This window comes from Haliotis cracherodii, unplaced genomic scaffold, assembly GCF_022045235.1.
Source record: "Haliotis cracherodii isolate W230 unplaced genomic scaffold, xgHalCrac1.p SCAF_10, whole genome shotgun sequence".
In the NCBI taxonomy this organism is placed as follows: domain Eukaryota; kingdom Metazoa; phylum Mollusca; class Gastropoda; order Lepetellida; family Haliotidae; genus Haliotis; species Haliotis cracherodii.
In genome coordinates, this window is record NW_027266265.1 from 14,946,726 (window position 1) to 14,964,455 (window position 17,730).

Below are 17,730 nucleotides of genomic sequence, written 5' to 3' on the forward strand. Positions count from 1 at the left end.
ACTTATCCTGAAGTCCATATTTGACAGTGTAAGTGTTTGCAACCTCATTGAAATAAGATCGGAGTTCTAGCTACCGCTAGACAAAGCACTGTTTAGAGGTAGCGAGAACTCATGTCTAAGGTGGTCTTTTAAAATGGAATTGTAAGACCGTGATTTTACAGAAGAATTACAGAGAATGTAAGGATTGTAGCTTTTCATTTTATATTTTCAACCATTTCCAACCAAAATCTATTAAATGAGATTGAAGTGTACCTTGTTTTGTATTTACATCAGGTGAATAATGTTTACTTTTTGTCAAATTCTATTTTGTTTGGATACATGTGCTATTAGAAGCTTTCTAGTAAATATTTATTTTTCAATGATTTGACTTTGGTGTTCTTTTGGATGTTGATGACAAGGTCAAGCACGTATTTGGTTTGACGACGTGCTTCGGTGTTCGTATTCAAAATATGAGCGAGACAGAGAACAAGGGCGGATAACGTTTTCTTGGAAATGGATGGGTGCGTTTTGTAATCACAAGAATAACAGACAACAATAACAGAATCCTCGAAATATTTCCGGACAGCCTTCGTGGCATAGAGCGTCTGCCGGGGAGCGGAAGGTCGGTGGTTCGATACCCGGCCACATCATAACAAAATACGTTAAAAGTTGGTACTTTCGTTGTTACCCTGTCTGGCGCTCGGAATGAAGGGGCTAAGACAGTGACTGGTCTGCTCGGAGTCAGGATACTGTGTCTGATTTTGTTTTTTTGTTTGTTTGTCAGCTGTTTAACGCCACACTCAGCAATAGTCCAGCTATATGACGGCGGTCTGTAAATAATCGAGTCTGGACCAGACCAGTGATTGACATTATGAGCATCGATCCACGCAGTTCGGATACGATGCCATGCATCGACTAAGTCAGCGAGCCTGACCACCCGATCCCGTTAGTCGCCTATCACGACAAACATAGTCGCCTTTTACGGCAAGCATGGTTTGCTGAAGACCTATTCTATCCCGGATCTTCACGGGTCTACTACTGGTCTGAGTGGTGTGTCCATGTTAAACATGTCTTCGGCGTGACGAGCAAACGTTTTAACTAGATTAAGCGGCAAAAGAAAGTATAGGTTGGCAATTTGTAATTTTCCTAAAAACAGCGATAACTAGTGGAAAGTGGGTATTGGAAATATGACTGCCCAGGAACAGGTACCAAAAAACACCTCACCCGAACGCGCCACCTTTGACGGCGCTTGTGCGGTGAACAGAAAAATGGTGAAACAGGTTTCCTCCTATGGCATAAACTGCACGTGCATGTTAGCTGTATAAATGCGTTTGTCTGCAGGATATAACCACACGTGATGAAAGCACACAAAACAAATGCCACGACTGCCACAGGAGCAGAGAGAGAGAGAGAGAGAGAGAGAGAGAGAGAGAGAGAGAGAGAGAGAGAGAGAGAGAGACATCGTTATGGCCGAAATGGGGGCAACACAGGTCCAAATTGCCAGAAGGTTTAGTTGTACACCATTGGCAGTAGCCAGGCTGATTCAACGGTACAGGCAGACGGGGAGGACACAGGACAGGCCTAGAACCGGACGACCCCGAGAGACAATATCACTGGAAAACGGTCAGATACAGCTCATTCACCTGCGAAACAGATTCGTAACGGCGACGGCAGCAACAACGTTGGGACATCCCATTAGACAACGTACAGTACTACGACGACTTCGTGCTGCTGGAATCCGAGCGTATCGTCCTTTCCGAGGAATGGTATTGACTGCTCAACATCGACGCCTTAGACTGCGATGGGCGAGGCAGGTTAGACGCTGGCAAGTGAGAAATTGGCGTCGACTGATGACAGTCAGTTTAACTTGTTTCGAAATGACGGCAGAGAACGAGTTTACTGCAAGACTGACTTGGAACTTAATAAACCAGCAGAACGTTGACGTTTTGCCCTGGCCTGCCCACTCACCCGATAAGAATTCTATTGAACATCTACGGGACCATCTTGACACACAGATTAGAGCACGCCATGAGCCTCACGTCAACAGACAAGAATTGCAGCAGGGCCTGAGAGACGCGTGGCAACGGATTCCAGTCCACGTCATCAGAAGACTGACGTCATCGATGAGGTGGCGTATCACAGCATGCATTGAGGCAGCTGGAGGTCATACACGCTATTGAAGGCAACTGTGTCGACAATGACAATGAACTTGTAGTGTGACAATTTTGGGGTGACATTTCAGACAACTTTTGAAAGTGAAATATCTTACCCCACCATTGTTTACCTTGAGCTTACTTCAAAATGTGGTTGACCAATCATTTGTTACCCCTCCCTAGATTATATTATAATTCTCTTCTTGTTTTGTTTTTTATCGATCATTGAACTCGACCTATACTTTCTTTTGCCGCCCAGTTTATTACGCTACCCCACCGCCCCTCTGATTTAAGTACTGTAACAATATAAATCTGACATCCACGTCCAAGACAGAATCCAAGGGAGGCGCAAGGTTTGAGTTCATAATTATGATGGTGAATTATTCAAATGATGATGAATAATAAATTGATATTTCACCAAGACGTATTGCAGATTTGTGTAGCTACATTGCAACTATCCATCTATTCCTGTGTTAAAAGAGCTGTGTTAAGATCAGAAATTGTTTTACAGAATGTTTTCATTGCCCTCTAGGACTTCGGCAAGGCTGCGTAATGAGTCCATTTTTATTTTCTATTTTTATAAACGACTTAGCTTTGTATATAGAATCAACATGCACTCCAGGTGTACAGCTACACCCTGACACTGTACAGATTTTTCTATTGTTTTTTTGCTGATGATGTTGCATTCAGTGCTGATACTTTGTATGGCCTTCAAAAACGCATAAAAGCTCTGGAAAGTTTTTGTAGTAACTATCATCTAACAGTCAACTTAGATAAAACTAAGGTAGTGGAAATTAAAAATGGGGGTATTTTATCAAAATATGAAAAGTGGTATTACAAGGGTAAAAAACTTCAGTCTGTAAGTTCTTATAAATATCTCGGTACCATTCTTTCAAAAACTCTCTCCTGGTCTTTGCATGTTAATAGTGCTGCTTTACGAGCTAAAAAGGTCCTATTTGGTGTCATTAAATCTCTAAAAATGCTTCAACCTCTTCCTTATGAATTGTTTTTAAAAAAATGTATTCTAAAATATATCCAATTCTTTTATACGGGGCCGAGATTTGGGGTGTAGATACTTACAAAGAATTAGAGCAAATCCAGGTACTAGCATGTAAACGCTTTCTTGGGGTTAAACAATCTTCATCGAATCATGTGGTTAGGGGGGAATGCGGAAGGTATCCTAAGCACATAAGTGCTTATAAGCGCGTAGTTACTTATTGGTACAGAATTTTATATTTGCCTGAAAATAGATTAGTTAAGAAATGTTATAGATTATTATTACTTGATGTTAATAATGGTAAGATCAACTGGGTCTCTAAAATCAAAAACATTCTCTGTTCGTTTGGTTTTGGCTACATATGGGAGATGCAATTTAGTAATAATAGTAGAAGTTTTATCTTGGAATTTGTAAACCGTTTAAAGGCCTCGTCTGAGCAAGATTGGCATGCAGCTGTTTCATCTAGCACTAAATCCCAAAGTTACTCTCTTCACAAAGTCTCATTTGGCTTAGAAAGCTATATCAAGGAAGTAAATGTTTCAAAATTCAGAGCTGCACTTGCTCAGTTGAGATGCTCCTCCAATCGGCTGCGAATTGAGACCGGTCGCTTTATTAAGGAAATTAGAGAACAGAGACTGTGTTTGATTTGTAACCAGAATTTTATTGAGGACGAATATCATTTTGTGCTTATATGCAATGCTTATAGTGATTTAAGAGCTGAATACATTCCTCCTAAATATTTTACAACCCCTTCTAAAAATAAATTTAATGCTCTTATGTAATCCACTAACTTTAAAATCATACGAAATCTAGCAGTTTACGTTTACAAAGCTTTTCGACTTTGGTCATTACATACAGTCTAAATATTTATTTGTTTATATGCATGCGTATGTGCATGAATGTGTATGGATATGGATATATATGTAAAATAGTGGTAATTCTTTTTTCCCCTCTCTCTGTAAATAGTTCTGTGTAATAGGCCTACGGCCTAATACTTTTTGTGAATAAAACAATTACAACTACAACTAAAAACAAAATTCTTTCTTTGTAGGGAAAGTTGTAACAAATAAAAATATGCACTCAGTCATCTCCATACTCAAACAGCTCCACACCCGCCTACACCAGTCAACGAATCCGGGGATCCATTTTCTATGTTCCGCCTACCGGATTCTACATAATAAGAGCACAGGGCGCTCTCAAAATTAGATAAAGGGGGCTCTTATAAGAATATTATTTTGGTGAAATTTTTGTGTGTGTGGGTTATGCTGACAGCCTGAAATGTTTATATACGACAGATATATTTTTCCAGAATTTAATAATTAAGGGTGGATATGACACACGAATGCGTATTATACACGAATAGATTTAAGTCTTGTGTACACTGATCAATCGGAAGGGGTGCTAATTGGGATTGTTCACTTGCCAATATGCGAGGGGCGTTCAATATAAGACCAAGTCGCAGAATATCTTTTGCACTTTTATTTTTCAATATAATCTTCATTCGCCTCAATACAATTATTTCATATGTCCTTCAAGCTTGTAAAACCACTTTTATAGAAATCCGCAGATTGGCCCTTTAACCACGCCTCTGTGGCAGCCTTTATGTCCTCGTCATCCTGGAAGCGTCTTCCACGTAGGGCAGATTTCATTTGCCGGAACCGGAAATAGTCACTTCGGGCCAAGTCTGGGCTGTAAAGTTAATTCACCCACCTTAAGCCCAGACTTAGCCCCCAGTGACTATTTACGTGGAAGACGCTAAAGACAACCCCCCCCCCCCCCCCCCCCCCCCCCGTTCACTGAAGCTGACTGAAGCTTTATCTTTACTCAAACATATACAAGTCAAAATGAATGTGTGCATTGCCAAAATGAAATATGAAGATTAGCGACTTGTAGTAACCACTGAGCTATAGTGAGTTTTTGTCATTAAACAATATATCACGTGACTAACCACGGGTCCGGGTAGTCCTCTGGGTATCCGGATCCTGCTCAGGACCCATCCGACCCGGGTACCCGAGTTACCCGTCCCAGCCCTACTGGTCAACACTCGATTTTTTTACAGACCGTTGTCATATAACAGGAATATTTCTGGGAGATGTTACACAACAAAAAACAAAACTATTCTTCGTCAAAGCTCCCCGTCAACCCCTGCAGCAACACATTCTTGTCGAAAGAGGCGACTGACAGGACCGGCCGGTGGTCAGGATCGCTGACTTAATGGTTGGTGGTGGCTTAATTTGATGTATGTCATCGTATCCCAATTGCGTGGATCGATGCTCATGATGTCAATCACTGGATTGTCTGGTCCAGACTCGATTTATCACACACCGCCGTCTTATAGCTTGAATATTGCTGAGTGTGGCTTTAACAACAAAGAGACAAGCAAACGGACAATTCTTCGATCTGTCGTCTCTCGTGAGAAACCCCCGTCAACGCTTTTAAAAGCTGCCTGTCGACGCTCTTGCGACAGCTAGGAAACCATCTCCTAGTAAATCTCCCGCATAAAGCCTCTTCTGTCAAGTCAGCACCCCTGAACCCAACTATTACGTCATATATATATGATACGCCCATGCCCTCATTCTTGCACAATGGACACCACGGGGATGACGGCAGCGCATTTTATAAGCGACACCAGTTTAGCATTCACTCCGTACTTACCGGAAGAACATAATAAGTTGTTCAAGTTCGTCGGAGAAAAACAGGTTACCCAGGATTATTAGGTATTTATTTCTCTGTCAAGCTTGGTAACCAGTATATGATAGTCCCTTGTTGTTCCAATGCTTCTGTACTTACGAGAGAGTATCTAACTCGTCCTGTAAATAGCTGGTAAGGCTTTCATACTCGGTATCAGCTGGGCACACACACTCTGCAATGGCCGTTTTCGTGCGACCCAATCTTGTCGCTACACACCAGCTACATACATTTCATTCGAATTTCAGTATCATGTTGAAGACGCTTTGAATTATTTACAAGGATACTACTGCATGTTTATCTGTAGTGATAACATTGAAGGAGCACTGGGACTATCCTTGCGTGTCGTGAATCATGTTAATAAACACGAACTGACAAAGCAAAGCGAACATTTTACATTTGGCATCAATATTTTTACCCTTAACACGTCTTTGTTACAGCGGATATTTTGTGGGCACGGTATGTGTTAACTTGATGACAAGCTGATGATAAAAGAATTACGGCTTTGAACTGCGTTGAATGTCTTAGGCCTTTCTGTCTAGCCAAATTAATTTTGTCCAGTCATTGCATTATATAACGTTATTTCAGCCTTTGAAAAATAAATCATGATGATTCAGTTTTTTAGCAAAACATTTATAAGAAATTGTTATTTTTTTTTTACTGTCCTGGTGGCCATATTTTTATGTGCCCTAATTGTTTGGGGTGGTCCACCCAGGTGGTTTGGTTAATTGTGTGTCATCATACCCTGTCGTGGTGGGGTTTGGGTTCAGGAGGAAGGGGCACCTCAGCAAAACATTACGAATTTTATCTGGCGAAAACCGCTCCTGAAGAGTGATAAAAAACTTAATGAATTATGTAGTTACATACTAACCAATGTGCTATTCATTGGTAACATTGATTCCATTTTTGTCACCATATTTTGGCACGTCATTAATTTCATTGTCTGTTATCGCATAATGTCTGTTGTCATCAGAATGGGGAGCGCCAACAGGCGTTCCAGCAAGGTGGTGTTTCTCACGGAACTAAAAAAGAAACTTATTGTTATTTGGAATGTTTCAGTTTCAATTTCAGTTTGAAATTGTGTGAAATTGAGAAAATGTACTTAAGATATCAAAGTATGTGAATTAATCTAAACATTTCTAAGGCAATTAGCATTTCACAATTATTTGTGTTTGATGTGAACATGGTTAACCTGTGAGTTAATTACATTTATTGCTTGTTTTAAAAAACAAAGTAAAAAGGTTTCCATTTTCGTCTCACATTAGTATTTGTTTGTTTGTTGTTTAACGCCGCACTCAGCAATGTTCCAGCTATATGACAGCAGTCTATAAATAATCGAGTCTGAAGCAGACAATCCAGTGATTAATATCATGAGCATCAATCAACACAATTGGGATCATCAACCAAGTCAGCGAGCCTGACCACCCGATCCCGTTAGTCGCCTTTTACGACAAGCATAGCTATTATGGCTATTGGCAAGGTGCCTTTTTAGCTATAATCAGACGTGTGTATCATCGAATATCAACCAATGGATTGTCTGGTCCAGGCTCAATTTACAGGCTGCCATCAAATTGCTGGACTGTTGTTGAGTGTGGATTAAACAACTAACAAACAAATGATAAGGGACTTTTTGCAAAGGTTCGCTGTCAACTGTTAGATTTAAAAATCTCGATTTTAGCCATCCACCTAAGTTGGGATTCTGAGTTAGAATAAATTCCCAGTAACCTGTACTTGTACAAGGTGACTCAATAAATCATGTGATCAGGTGCAGTGAGTTGGGTGCTCATCCCACCAGGCTGTGTGGGACGTTGTTCGAAGTGTCGGGGGCACGGGTGGCGCAGTCGTCTAAGGCGCCGCGATTCTCTGTGCAGAGTTGTGTCCCTTGCACACCCCAGAAACCTATGATTGTGGGTTCGAATCCCGGTTCACCCCGATTATTTTTCTAGGTTTGTTAGCACCATACCCGCAAGACCTGCATCACTTCGGGCTTTCCTCCCACATTAAGCTAAAATAAGTGGAATACTGTTAAAAGAGGCGCTAAACTCAACTCACTCACTCACTCACGGCTCGAAATGTCGGATCCTGATTCGTCTCGTCCAAATTCAACTTATTACATGTTGCCGTCATATAGCTGGAATACCGCCGAGTATGGCATTACACACTCACCCACCTATATTAAAGCGGGAAGTTGTGTTTAATGACAATACTTTTGACCATCCTGATGTGAAACTTACAATAACCTCTCAAATGCTTTGGATTTTTTCCTTGTAGCTACATTTCTTGTAAGAAAGTAGGTCAGAAACATTCTGATTTAGTTTATAGTATGTGTGGAAGGGACCACGTTAATCACTGAACCAGAAAGTTCAAACCATAATTAGCATGGTTAGAGTTTTTGTGTTCCATATTATTCCCTGGAACATGTGTGTCAGAATTGTTTGTACCCAGTGAAGATCCGGGTTAGAATAGATCTTCAGCAACCCATGCTTGACGTAAAAGGTCATTAGGCTTGTCGTCAGAGGCCACTAACGGGATCGGGGGGTCAGGCTTGCTGACTTGGTTGATGCATGTCATCGATCCCAATTGCTAGGACCTGTGAAGATACGGGGTAGAATAGGTCTTTAGCAACCTTTGTCTGGTCCAGACTCGATTATTTACAGACCGCCGACATATACATGTAGCTTGAATATTGCTGAGTGTGGCGTTAAACAACAAACAAACCAAATCATAATTCTTCTGCTAGGCATTGTTTTACATCCAGGGATTAAGATTACCTTGTGTATTTTCTCGTAAACTAAGCCAGAAACAGCAATCAGCTGTACACACGTTTTCTTGGAATCTACCGGTGATTTGGTCAAGATACACCCAATGATATAACCTTACAGGATTTTAATGCAAGGATCGGCTAAAATTGTATCTGAAACTATTTTTTTTGTCTTTCTGTTGGGTAAAAAACCAATCCAAACTCATTATTGCGTGTATAATGCGCACCCCCTTCTACACAGCTGTGTTTTTTGGAAAAAAAGTGTCCACTATACTCAAGAAAATACGGTAGATTAATGGAATATCTAACCACTCAGCCACTAAATGTAAGAAATTGCATCTAGTTATTGACTGAACATGTGCTGTAACTTCTGACGATCCCGAAGTACAACTGAGTTTTATGTCAAGTTATTTATGGTATAGTCTCCTCTGTCCATTAGGTTTATCTATCAAATGTCTATTATTGTCAAACATTGTTTATGGGCATTCAAGTAATGTTTAACATTCTTTTTTTCCAGATTGTTCGTGTTCAGAATTTGTCACGATGTTGGATTATTACTATATGTAAGTAGAGCTTTTTCTTAGTGCTGAGATATACTTTCAGTAAACATGTTAAATGTGATCATGTTAATGTACTGATAAATAGTATACATGCTTTGTTGCTGAAAATGTAACGAATTTTGTCATTCTTCAAAATTTGTTAATGAGAGAAAAACTAAACCCTGCTGGAAGTTCGCAGTTCTTGGAACTTAATTTTTTTTCGGCATATCAGAGGATAAATGAAGGTCACACCTCAATTCCAGAGAAAATAAAACTGAACGTACCTCTAATTGGGAAACCAGCATGATGTTTCCAGGATATATTTGTACTTTAGGTTCCTTTATCTCCAAATAATGTCAGCTTTTGTCAAAGACATTATCATGTATACTTTTATGTACAAGCATTAGGCTAAAAAGATTAATAGTCTTGGTTCTCAGGCACTGCCCACACCATGATAAAGTTCATTGCACATTTAATTTTTGTTTCCATTATCAATTTTTTGGTGCATTGTGTTTAAGTATTAGGATTTTTATATTTTTTGGAAAATGGAAATAAAAACAACACATGCGGCCGACTTTATGATGATGTGGGTGGTGCCTTTTAGCCTTAGAAACCTTTTTTTCTGAAAACCTCGTATATGTCTAATATGGAAGAATTGGTCCACAGGACCTGTGAAGATCCGGGGTAGGCCTTCAGCAACCCATGCTTGCCGTAAAAGGCGACTATGCTACCCGACTAACGGGATCGGGTGGTCAGGCTCCCTGACTTGGTTGATGCATGTCATCGATCCCAATTGCGTGGATCGATGCTCATGATATTAATCACTGGATTGTCTGGTCCAGACTCGATTATTTACAGACCGCCATCATATAGCTGGAATATTGCTGAGTGTGGCGTTAAACAACAAACAAACAAACAAACAAATTGGTGCACAGCAACATATGCTGGTCACTACATGTGATTTAATGGATCGGATTGAATGAGTGAATGTTCTTGCCATCAACCTTTGACGATCATGACTGTCACAAATGCATGTTCTGTTTACAGCATCATTGTGATTCTGGTGTTCCTCAAGGTTATCTTTTGGACTTTTTACTTCTACATTCGAGCCCAGAGACTGCGTACAGCCAGAGTGCAGCGACAGTTTGTCATCGTGGACACCAGACAGATGCCACCAGGCTACAATGTAAGTATACTTCCACCCAAGTGAAGGGTGGTCGGGTAGCCTAGTGGTTAAAGCGTTCGCTCGTCACGCTGAAGACCCGGGTTCGATTCCCGACATGGGTACAATGTGTGAAGCCCATTTGTGGTGTCCCCCGCCGTGATATTGCTGGAATATTGATAAAAGCAGCGTAAAACCATATTCACTCACTCACTCCACCCTAGTGGAAGTTTTGTCATTTTTTAAAATAAAATACGTACATTCCTAAGTAGAAGATCATCCAGACGTCGTCATTCTGAAGCTTTAGTCTTTTCTGCTTATGTCACTCTCACAGGTACAGTGTTCATTCAAGGTGACAAAAGTGTAGAGCCCTCTGGGCCCACAAGTGACAACAATGGGGGGCATTTTAAAAATGAAACCACAAACTAATTCATGATCTTGTAGCCACAAGTTTTAAGCCCACTGCCCACGTGCACAAAGCGATCTTAGCGCTAAGATGGTCGTAACTCCCATACTTTAACATAGGCTTAAGATAATCTTAACACTAAGATGTTTTTGTGCAAGTGGGCCCTGGTCTAGTAACGTCTTCTGGTTAAGTAAGATTAGCTGATACTAGTTCATATGCAAACACTAAAATCTATTTTAGAGTCTTGCTTGACAGCGGTATAAGGATCTATGTTATCTGTTGTTATCCATAAATTGTGTCTACTTTGCAACTAATAGTAATTACAAATTACAACTAATAGTAATTACTAATAAATTTGTATCCATAAATTGTGTCTACTTTGCAACTAATAGTAATTACAAATTATAAACTTATCCTATCTCACACTATGCATTTATTCTTATTCTTCAATCCCGGTGTGAAAAACGCCTTAGAACAAAGTTTCCAGCTTCAAAAAATACCAATCACCTAAACACATCCCATACATCACCAAATCACCACTGTGATTATGGGTCATGCACCACTGCAACCCCGTGCGTCACAACCCCTGCAATCTGATGACCTGACATATCAAGCACCCTCATTCTCAATTCTTTCGCCTAGTGTTTCAGACATTTACCCGAACAGAGAATTGTTTTTTGTAACGATAAGCGCAAGACATACACCTGGAGCAGCAAATGTCTTAGCAGACACCTTATCAAGACCAGCCAAACCAACACCAACAGAATTGAAGCTACACCCAAAGCATTCCAACAAGTAGACCTATTTGCATCAGATAACATGGTGTCACTAGTGCCAGGCCCACTAGCCTGGTCAGTCGATGCTCTGTCAATATCATAGGAGGGCCTAAACGCATATGCATTTCCCCTACCAGCCTTGATACCACGGATACTACAAAAGATCCGACACACGAGCTACCTACAATTGCTGTTGGTAGCGCCTTACTGGCCGGTGAGAACTTGGTTTCCAGATCTCGTTGAACTAGCAGGGATTCCAATACTAAAACTTCCAAACTGGTCACATCTACTGCTACAATGTCACCCCAATCAGGTCCATCCAAGAATAGAATTATACGAACTTCACGTACTGAGCAATTCAAGAGCAGTCTCGTAAAAAGAGGATATTCTATTAGTGCAACTCGGAGCAGCTCCTAGCACTTCGTCGATCATCGAGAATCTCTATGACGATAAATGGAAAAGTTTTCACCAGTTTGCGAGATCCAAGGTTTTTTTCTGCAGCCAACCTACTATACCACAAGTAGCAGATTACCTATGCCATTTATGAGGTACAAGGAATCTTAAAGGTTCGACACTTGGTACTTACTTGGTCGCTATCAGTTCTGTACCGACTATGACTTGTGGATAAAACCTCAAACTCATACGTTCAAGACGGTCTTCCTCCTTGCGCTGGCTCCTGTAGCCTGTGTTAGTGGGATTCGTGTTTAGACGTCGGTTGAGTCCGGTTCCAGTGTCTTCAACTGGGTAGATATTCTTGGACTTGCGCTGGGACTTTATTGCTAAGATTCAGCTCCCAGGACAAACGGACGGTCTATTCACCCTCCACCGCTCTCAGTGATTGGGAGCTGATGACGTGGAAGACGTCTCACTTTCCCAAGGCATCTCAGACCACCGATCGCTATCGCAAGCATCTTTTCATCCCCTCGTCTGAGGGGTACTTCTGAGGTATCTCGAACCACCATCTCCAATGGCTGCGTTCTATCATCCACAGGGCTGGCACCTGATCAACTCTGTCTTGTGCAGGGTGATGTAAGGAGTTGGTTGAAGATCTGTTTGAAAAACGGGTCTATGTCAATAAGAGCCACCATCCGGTGTGGCCATTTTGTTTAAATGATGTCCCGATCTTCTACCTGCTCACCTCTGTCATGCGCATGTGATGTCTCAGTAGTTGATTTAAGACCTGTGTGAAAACGGGTATCATCGTTCGTTTCCTCTTCTCTTTCTTACCTCAATCAATCTCTATGTGAGTTTGATTGGTTGACAAAGCGAAAAAAGAGATGCCAAGCTGGTCCGCCTTACGTCCTTGGGTGCGTGTATGTGAGGTCTGCCTTGTAGAACCTACTGGCTGGGGACAGGGTGTTTGTACAAAACACCTCCTATCCGGGGTAAGGTTGAAGTCATGACTGAGTAGGTGTCGCCTGGCTCTTAGTTACGCGGTCGTTTCTTGGAACGGTGTTCTGTGTGAACCATGGAACACATGATTCCCCGATGTCATGATGTATATCACTTGGTAGCACAAAGAGGGTTTTTGAAGCAACCCTTACACAAGTTTATCACTAATCCTTCTAAAATCCTTTAAATTTTCGTGATTAGTTCCAGCTTTATCGTGAACATCTCACGGTTGAGGTCCTTACAGGCTAGGGAATTAAGCCTCTACTCCCAACACTATCGCTAAGCACCCACAACTTGAAAGTGTTTGTGTAAACAACATAATCCCAATTGGCCCGTTATTATCAGTGCTCATTTCCTTGTGTACAGTGTTGCTTTTTAAACAACAGGAAGCAATCACAGTGGTCACCATGTGTGACGTCATAGGAAACAGCTGATCACATGTTTTTGCAAATGGAATAACTCGCCATTACAGTTGTTTATTTGCCTCTTTCAATAAAGGCAGATACTTGTTCACTATCAATTTATGAACTTTGCGAAATGTATGTAATAGCTATTGGCGATTTCATCTGTGGATTATATATTTTAGCTGTGGATTTCATATATTGTTACATGTAAAGATTATGGAGTTTATGAAGAATGATAAACATTGAATTGAAATCTTATCATTGGAAGTAGTAACATGCATAACATTTTTTTAATAATGACAACATTGGTGTATAATAATAATTTTATTGATAATTTATAACAATAATGGCTATAGTCGTGGCAACTTCCAAACTTTCGGGAAGTTGTAATCTATCAGACCGTCATTCAGGCGGTGTTTCTGACAGATCACGATCTGAAAAATACTATCATGAAAGTGTATCCCGTGGATAAGCCGAGCCCTTTCTACAGAATCCTTTTTCTGGTCCTCAAAATTCGGCTTTTCTGCGGACATATACGGTAAATGCATAGTGATCACTAGTGATTGCTGTGGTGTGTGACCCATGATCACAGTGGTGATTTGGTGATGTATTGGATGTGTTGGGGTGATTGGTGTTTTTTGAAGCTGGAAACTTTGTTCTAGGGCGTTTCACCATCAGGATCGAAGAATAAGAATAAATGCATAGTGTGAGATAAGATAAGTGTATAAATATACAATTTATTAGAAAATTTACAAGGTCGGGATGGTGATCTTAAAAGGTTTTGGCACATTGAGCATAGATTTGGGCGAGTGACCAAAGTTTTCCATATTTTTGTGTTACAGGACCGCTCAGCCATTGTTCAACATGAGGTTCTGCCAGACACCTGTCCAGGCATGCCCCCCCAGTACACAGGGACTGCCACCCAGTTCCCAGGGGGACCCCCACCATATGAGGAAACACAGCAGAACCAGCCCAACAAGCCCCCGAGTTATGAACAAGCTATATCAGGCTATGCTCCATCTGCCCCTACAGAAGCCACGAGCCAGGCCCAGAACCCAACACCAGTGCCAGTCGTCTACGTAGAGACTGGGATCTCCAACACTTCACAAGGCATCGGTGTTCATGGTCCGTCGTAAACAGCTTGTCTGTCCCGTCAACAACAAACAAGGCTATTTGTTATAGTAATTTGCAATGCTATCAATCCAGGCAACACAGACCACACTGTTTTTATTTGATGGTTTATGGAGTTTTGTTAACCATTAATTTTAGTTGATCAAAATATAAATACATTTAATATCATTTAGAGGGATTTAGAAGTCGAGTACTAACTAAGGAGAACATATATGGATGAACTACCTCCTTATTGCATTAGGAGCAATGTTTCGGTGTAGGTCCTAACACTGTTATGAAGCAAGTCATGTTGGTAAACATCTTAACAGGTGAAGCCAGTACTATATTACCTTATATCCCCCCTTTGAGTACATAACAGGCTTCTCCACTCCAATGTAACTACATGCCAGTCTACTCAACTGTGTAAACACTGCCTCATACCTATATAAATGCTCACGCCGTGATATAACTGGAATACTGTTAAAAGTGGCGTTAAACCCAACTCACTCACTGTATAAATGCTTGTCAACCATTCTCAGTACATCCGGGGGGCACGGGTGGCCCAGTCGTCTAAGGCGCCGCGATTCGCTGAGCAGAGTTGCGTCCCTTGGGCTTGCCAGAAACCTATGATTGTGGGTTCGAATCCCGGTTCGCCCCAATTATGTTTCTAGGTTTGTCAGCACCATACCCGTGCTCGTGGGTTTCACCGAAGTGGTAAATGTCTTAGACCTGCATCATTTCGGGCTTTCCTCCCACATTAAGCTGACACGCCGTGATATAACTGGAATAATGTTAAAAGCGGCGTTAAACCCAACTCACTCACTCACTCAGTACATCTTTTGCTTGATAACGGTGCTAGAACCTACACCGAAACATCGCTTCTAATTGTAATAAGAAGTTGTCATCGATATATCTTATCCTTACTAAAAAGTAAATGTGTTGCGCAATTTTGTTTTATTTTATTTTAGATTATTTTAGATTATTTGAGTCAGTCAAATTAAATAAATGAATGCTAATACTGTTTAAAGTACAAGATGTTATTTTAGCAGTAACATATATATAGTTTTACTTGTGAGAAAGGTTTTTTCGGTTTAGAAAGGTTTTACAGTGGCAAAAGACTTGCAATGCATTTCATCAATTTGTATTTAAAAAGTTAAAAGGTACTTATACAATTGTAGTTCTTTCTATTTTCGAATAGTCAGGGATGGAAAAATGTTTTTGAGTTAGATTTATTTCATTTTCTGTTTGTGACTTTTGTTGAGTCCGTAAACCAAAAGAAAAAAGTGTCTCCTGATTGCTGTGAAGCATCATGGTATGAGGGTCTCACAAAGTGAATGTGTTATCATGCTAATGGCTATATTTTATTAATATACTTTTAGCCTAGCTCAAGGATGTAAAATGTATTGAAAAAATACATGGTGTTTTACTACAATAAGATTATTCGTTGGAAAAAAGGCAGTGTCCAGATAATACTGTATAACATGTGCCTTGAGTAAAAAATATAATCTGAGAGTGATTGTACTAGTGTCCTGTGATGATTGCTGAATGACGGTATGTATTTTAAGTTGATATATTATTTTAAGTGCCATTTTATGTTACCTAGAACATTCCTATTGGATCTTGCATAGTACAAGAAGGTTGTGTGATTATACCAGATTTTACCACTGATGTGTGTATTTGCAAGACACTGGTTTGATTACGGGAGGGATTGTGCAGCTTCAGAATTTCATCTTGTAGTCCTGAATCCTAAGCCTTTGTAGCTAGTCATTTATTCAATCTAATGTTTCAATTTGAAGCTTTTTAAAGAGAAATGTGATTTATTTGGTTTGTCCCCACTTACAATCCTTATCCTTACAACATACTTGAAGAAGGGCCCAGTCCCCTCCCAGCATAGGAGTCTCAGTGTCTCACGTTTCACATGTCTGAGCCAACGAATGGGAGCACCCTCAAGATGGAATAATGCCATGGCTGCTTTTGTTAGATTTCGTTTTTTGAGACATGTTACTTTTCCAGGGAGATTTGAACTGTAATAGTGTTTTCCTTCTGTTGTTGCTTGTTATAACATAATACTCAAAGATGATGTATTTTTATGATTTATGTAGTGGTATCCTGAAATGTAACTAATGCAAAGTGTCTTGTCGGTGACTAGAAATACTTATTCTTTTACGAGACTTATGTTTATTTAACCATCATCAATATATCTCAAACAGAATCTATATTCCAATATATCCCAGACATGTTGTGTGTGATTCTAGAGAAACATGAAAGAATAGCTGGAGATGTATTCAACTCTGACATAGCAGACGCCGGCGGGCCCCCTGTCTCCCTTCACGCTCCACCTACCTGTGTGTTATATATACCACTCTAAAGAAGTTAAGGAGCCCCCAACTGTTTCATTTTACTATAGTTAGTCAGAAAAACGCACAACTTGATGGGAAACAACTTCTGGTTTATTGCATATAGCGACGTTTTGATGTAGATTCTGACAACGATATCAAGCTGTAGTCAAACGTAAGAAGAATCTACATCAATATGTCGCTACATCCAATAAACCTGAAGTTGTTATCCTTAAAATTGTACTTTTTCTTACATATTCGCCAAATTCTAGAATGCCAATCAAACAGTCACTATATGTAGTGTATGATGACAGATTAACTGTAGTAACGGGAAAGAATCAGTTGTTCTTTAACCCCTTGTGAGTATTATACATTCATTCTCATCTTCTTTTTCCAACTCCATTTTATGATGCAGAAATGTATTTGCCTTTTTATTCAGCTTTTTGCACTTTTGACACATTAATGGAATCACATTCCCAGAGAAAGAGACAGGTAGTTAGGTTTTATGTACCCCATGATTGTGTTTGATAGATGTGTAAGCTTTTGCAGGAAATATTATTGTAACATTTTCAGTTTCAGCAGAATCTTTTTATGCTTGGACAAATATCTTTTTAACTCTCAGTGGTTGGGAATTTTATCCTGATTTAGACATTAGCCATCCCCTTTTATAAGTTGTTTGTCACTGTGGAATTTGTGTATCAATATCAGCAACATGAGGCTGAAATGCTGCAATAAAGGGAGGGTTAACATACAAATTTACATCTGCAAAGTAAGGGTCTCCACAGCCAATACTACTCAAGAGAAGTAGGGGCGGTCAGGTAGCCTGGTGGTTAAAGCGTTCGCTCGTTACGCCGAAGACCCGGGTTCGATTACCGACATGGGTACAATGTGTGAAGCCTATTTCTGGTGTCCCCCGCCGTGATATTGCTGGAATATTGCTAAAAGCCGCGTAAAAGCACACTCACTCACTCAAGAAAAGTTAATTACCACCTGATTAACACATTTGAGTTCTATATGTGATGCTTTG

The 17,730-nt window shown here is 40.3% G+C and overlaps 1 pseudogene; it reads left to right on the forward strand.

The window, feature by feature from the left end:
- Nucleotides 1-5,714: 5,714 nt before the first annotated feature.
- Nucleotides 5,715-14,906, forward strand: LOC139447242 (uncharacterized; annotated as a pseudogene).
- The last annotated feature ends 2,824 nt before the right edge of the window (nucleotides 14,907-17,730 follow it).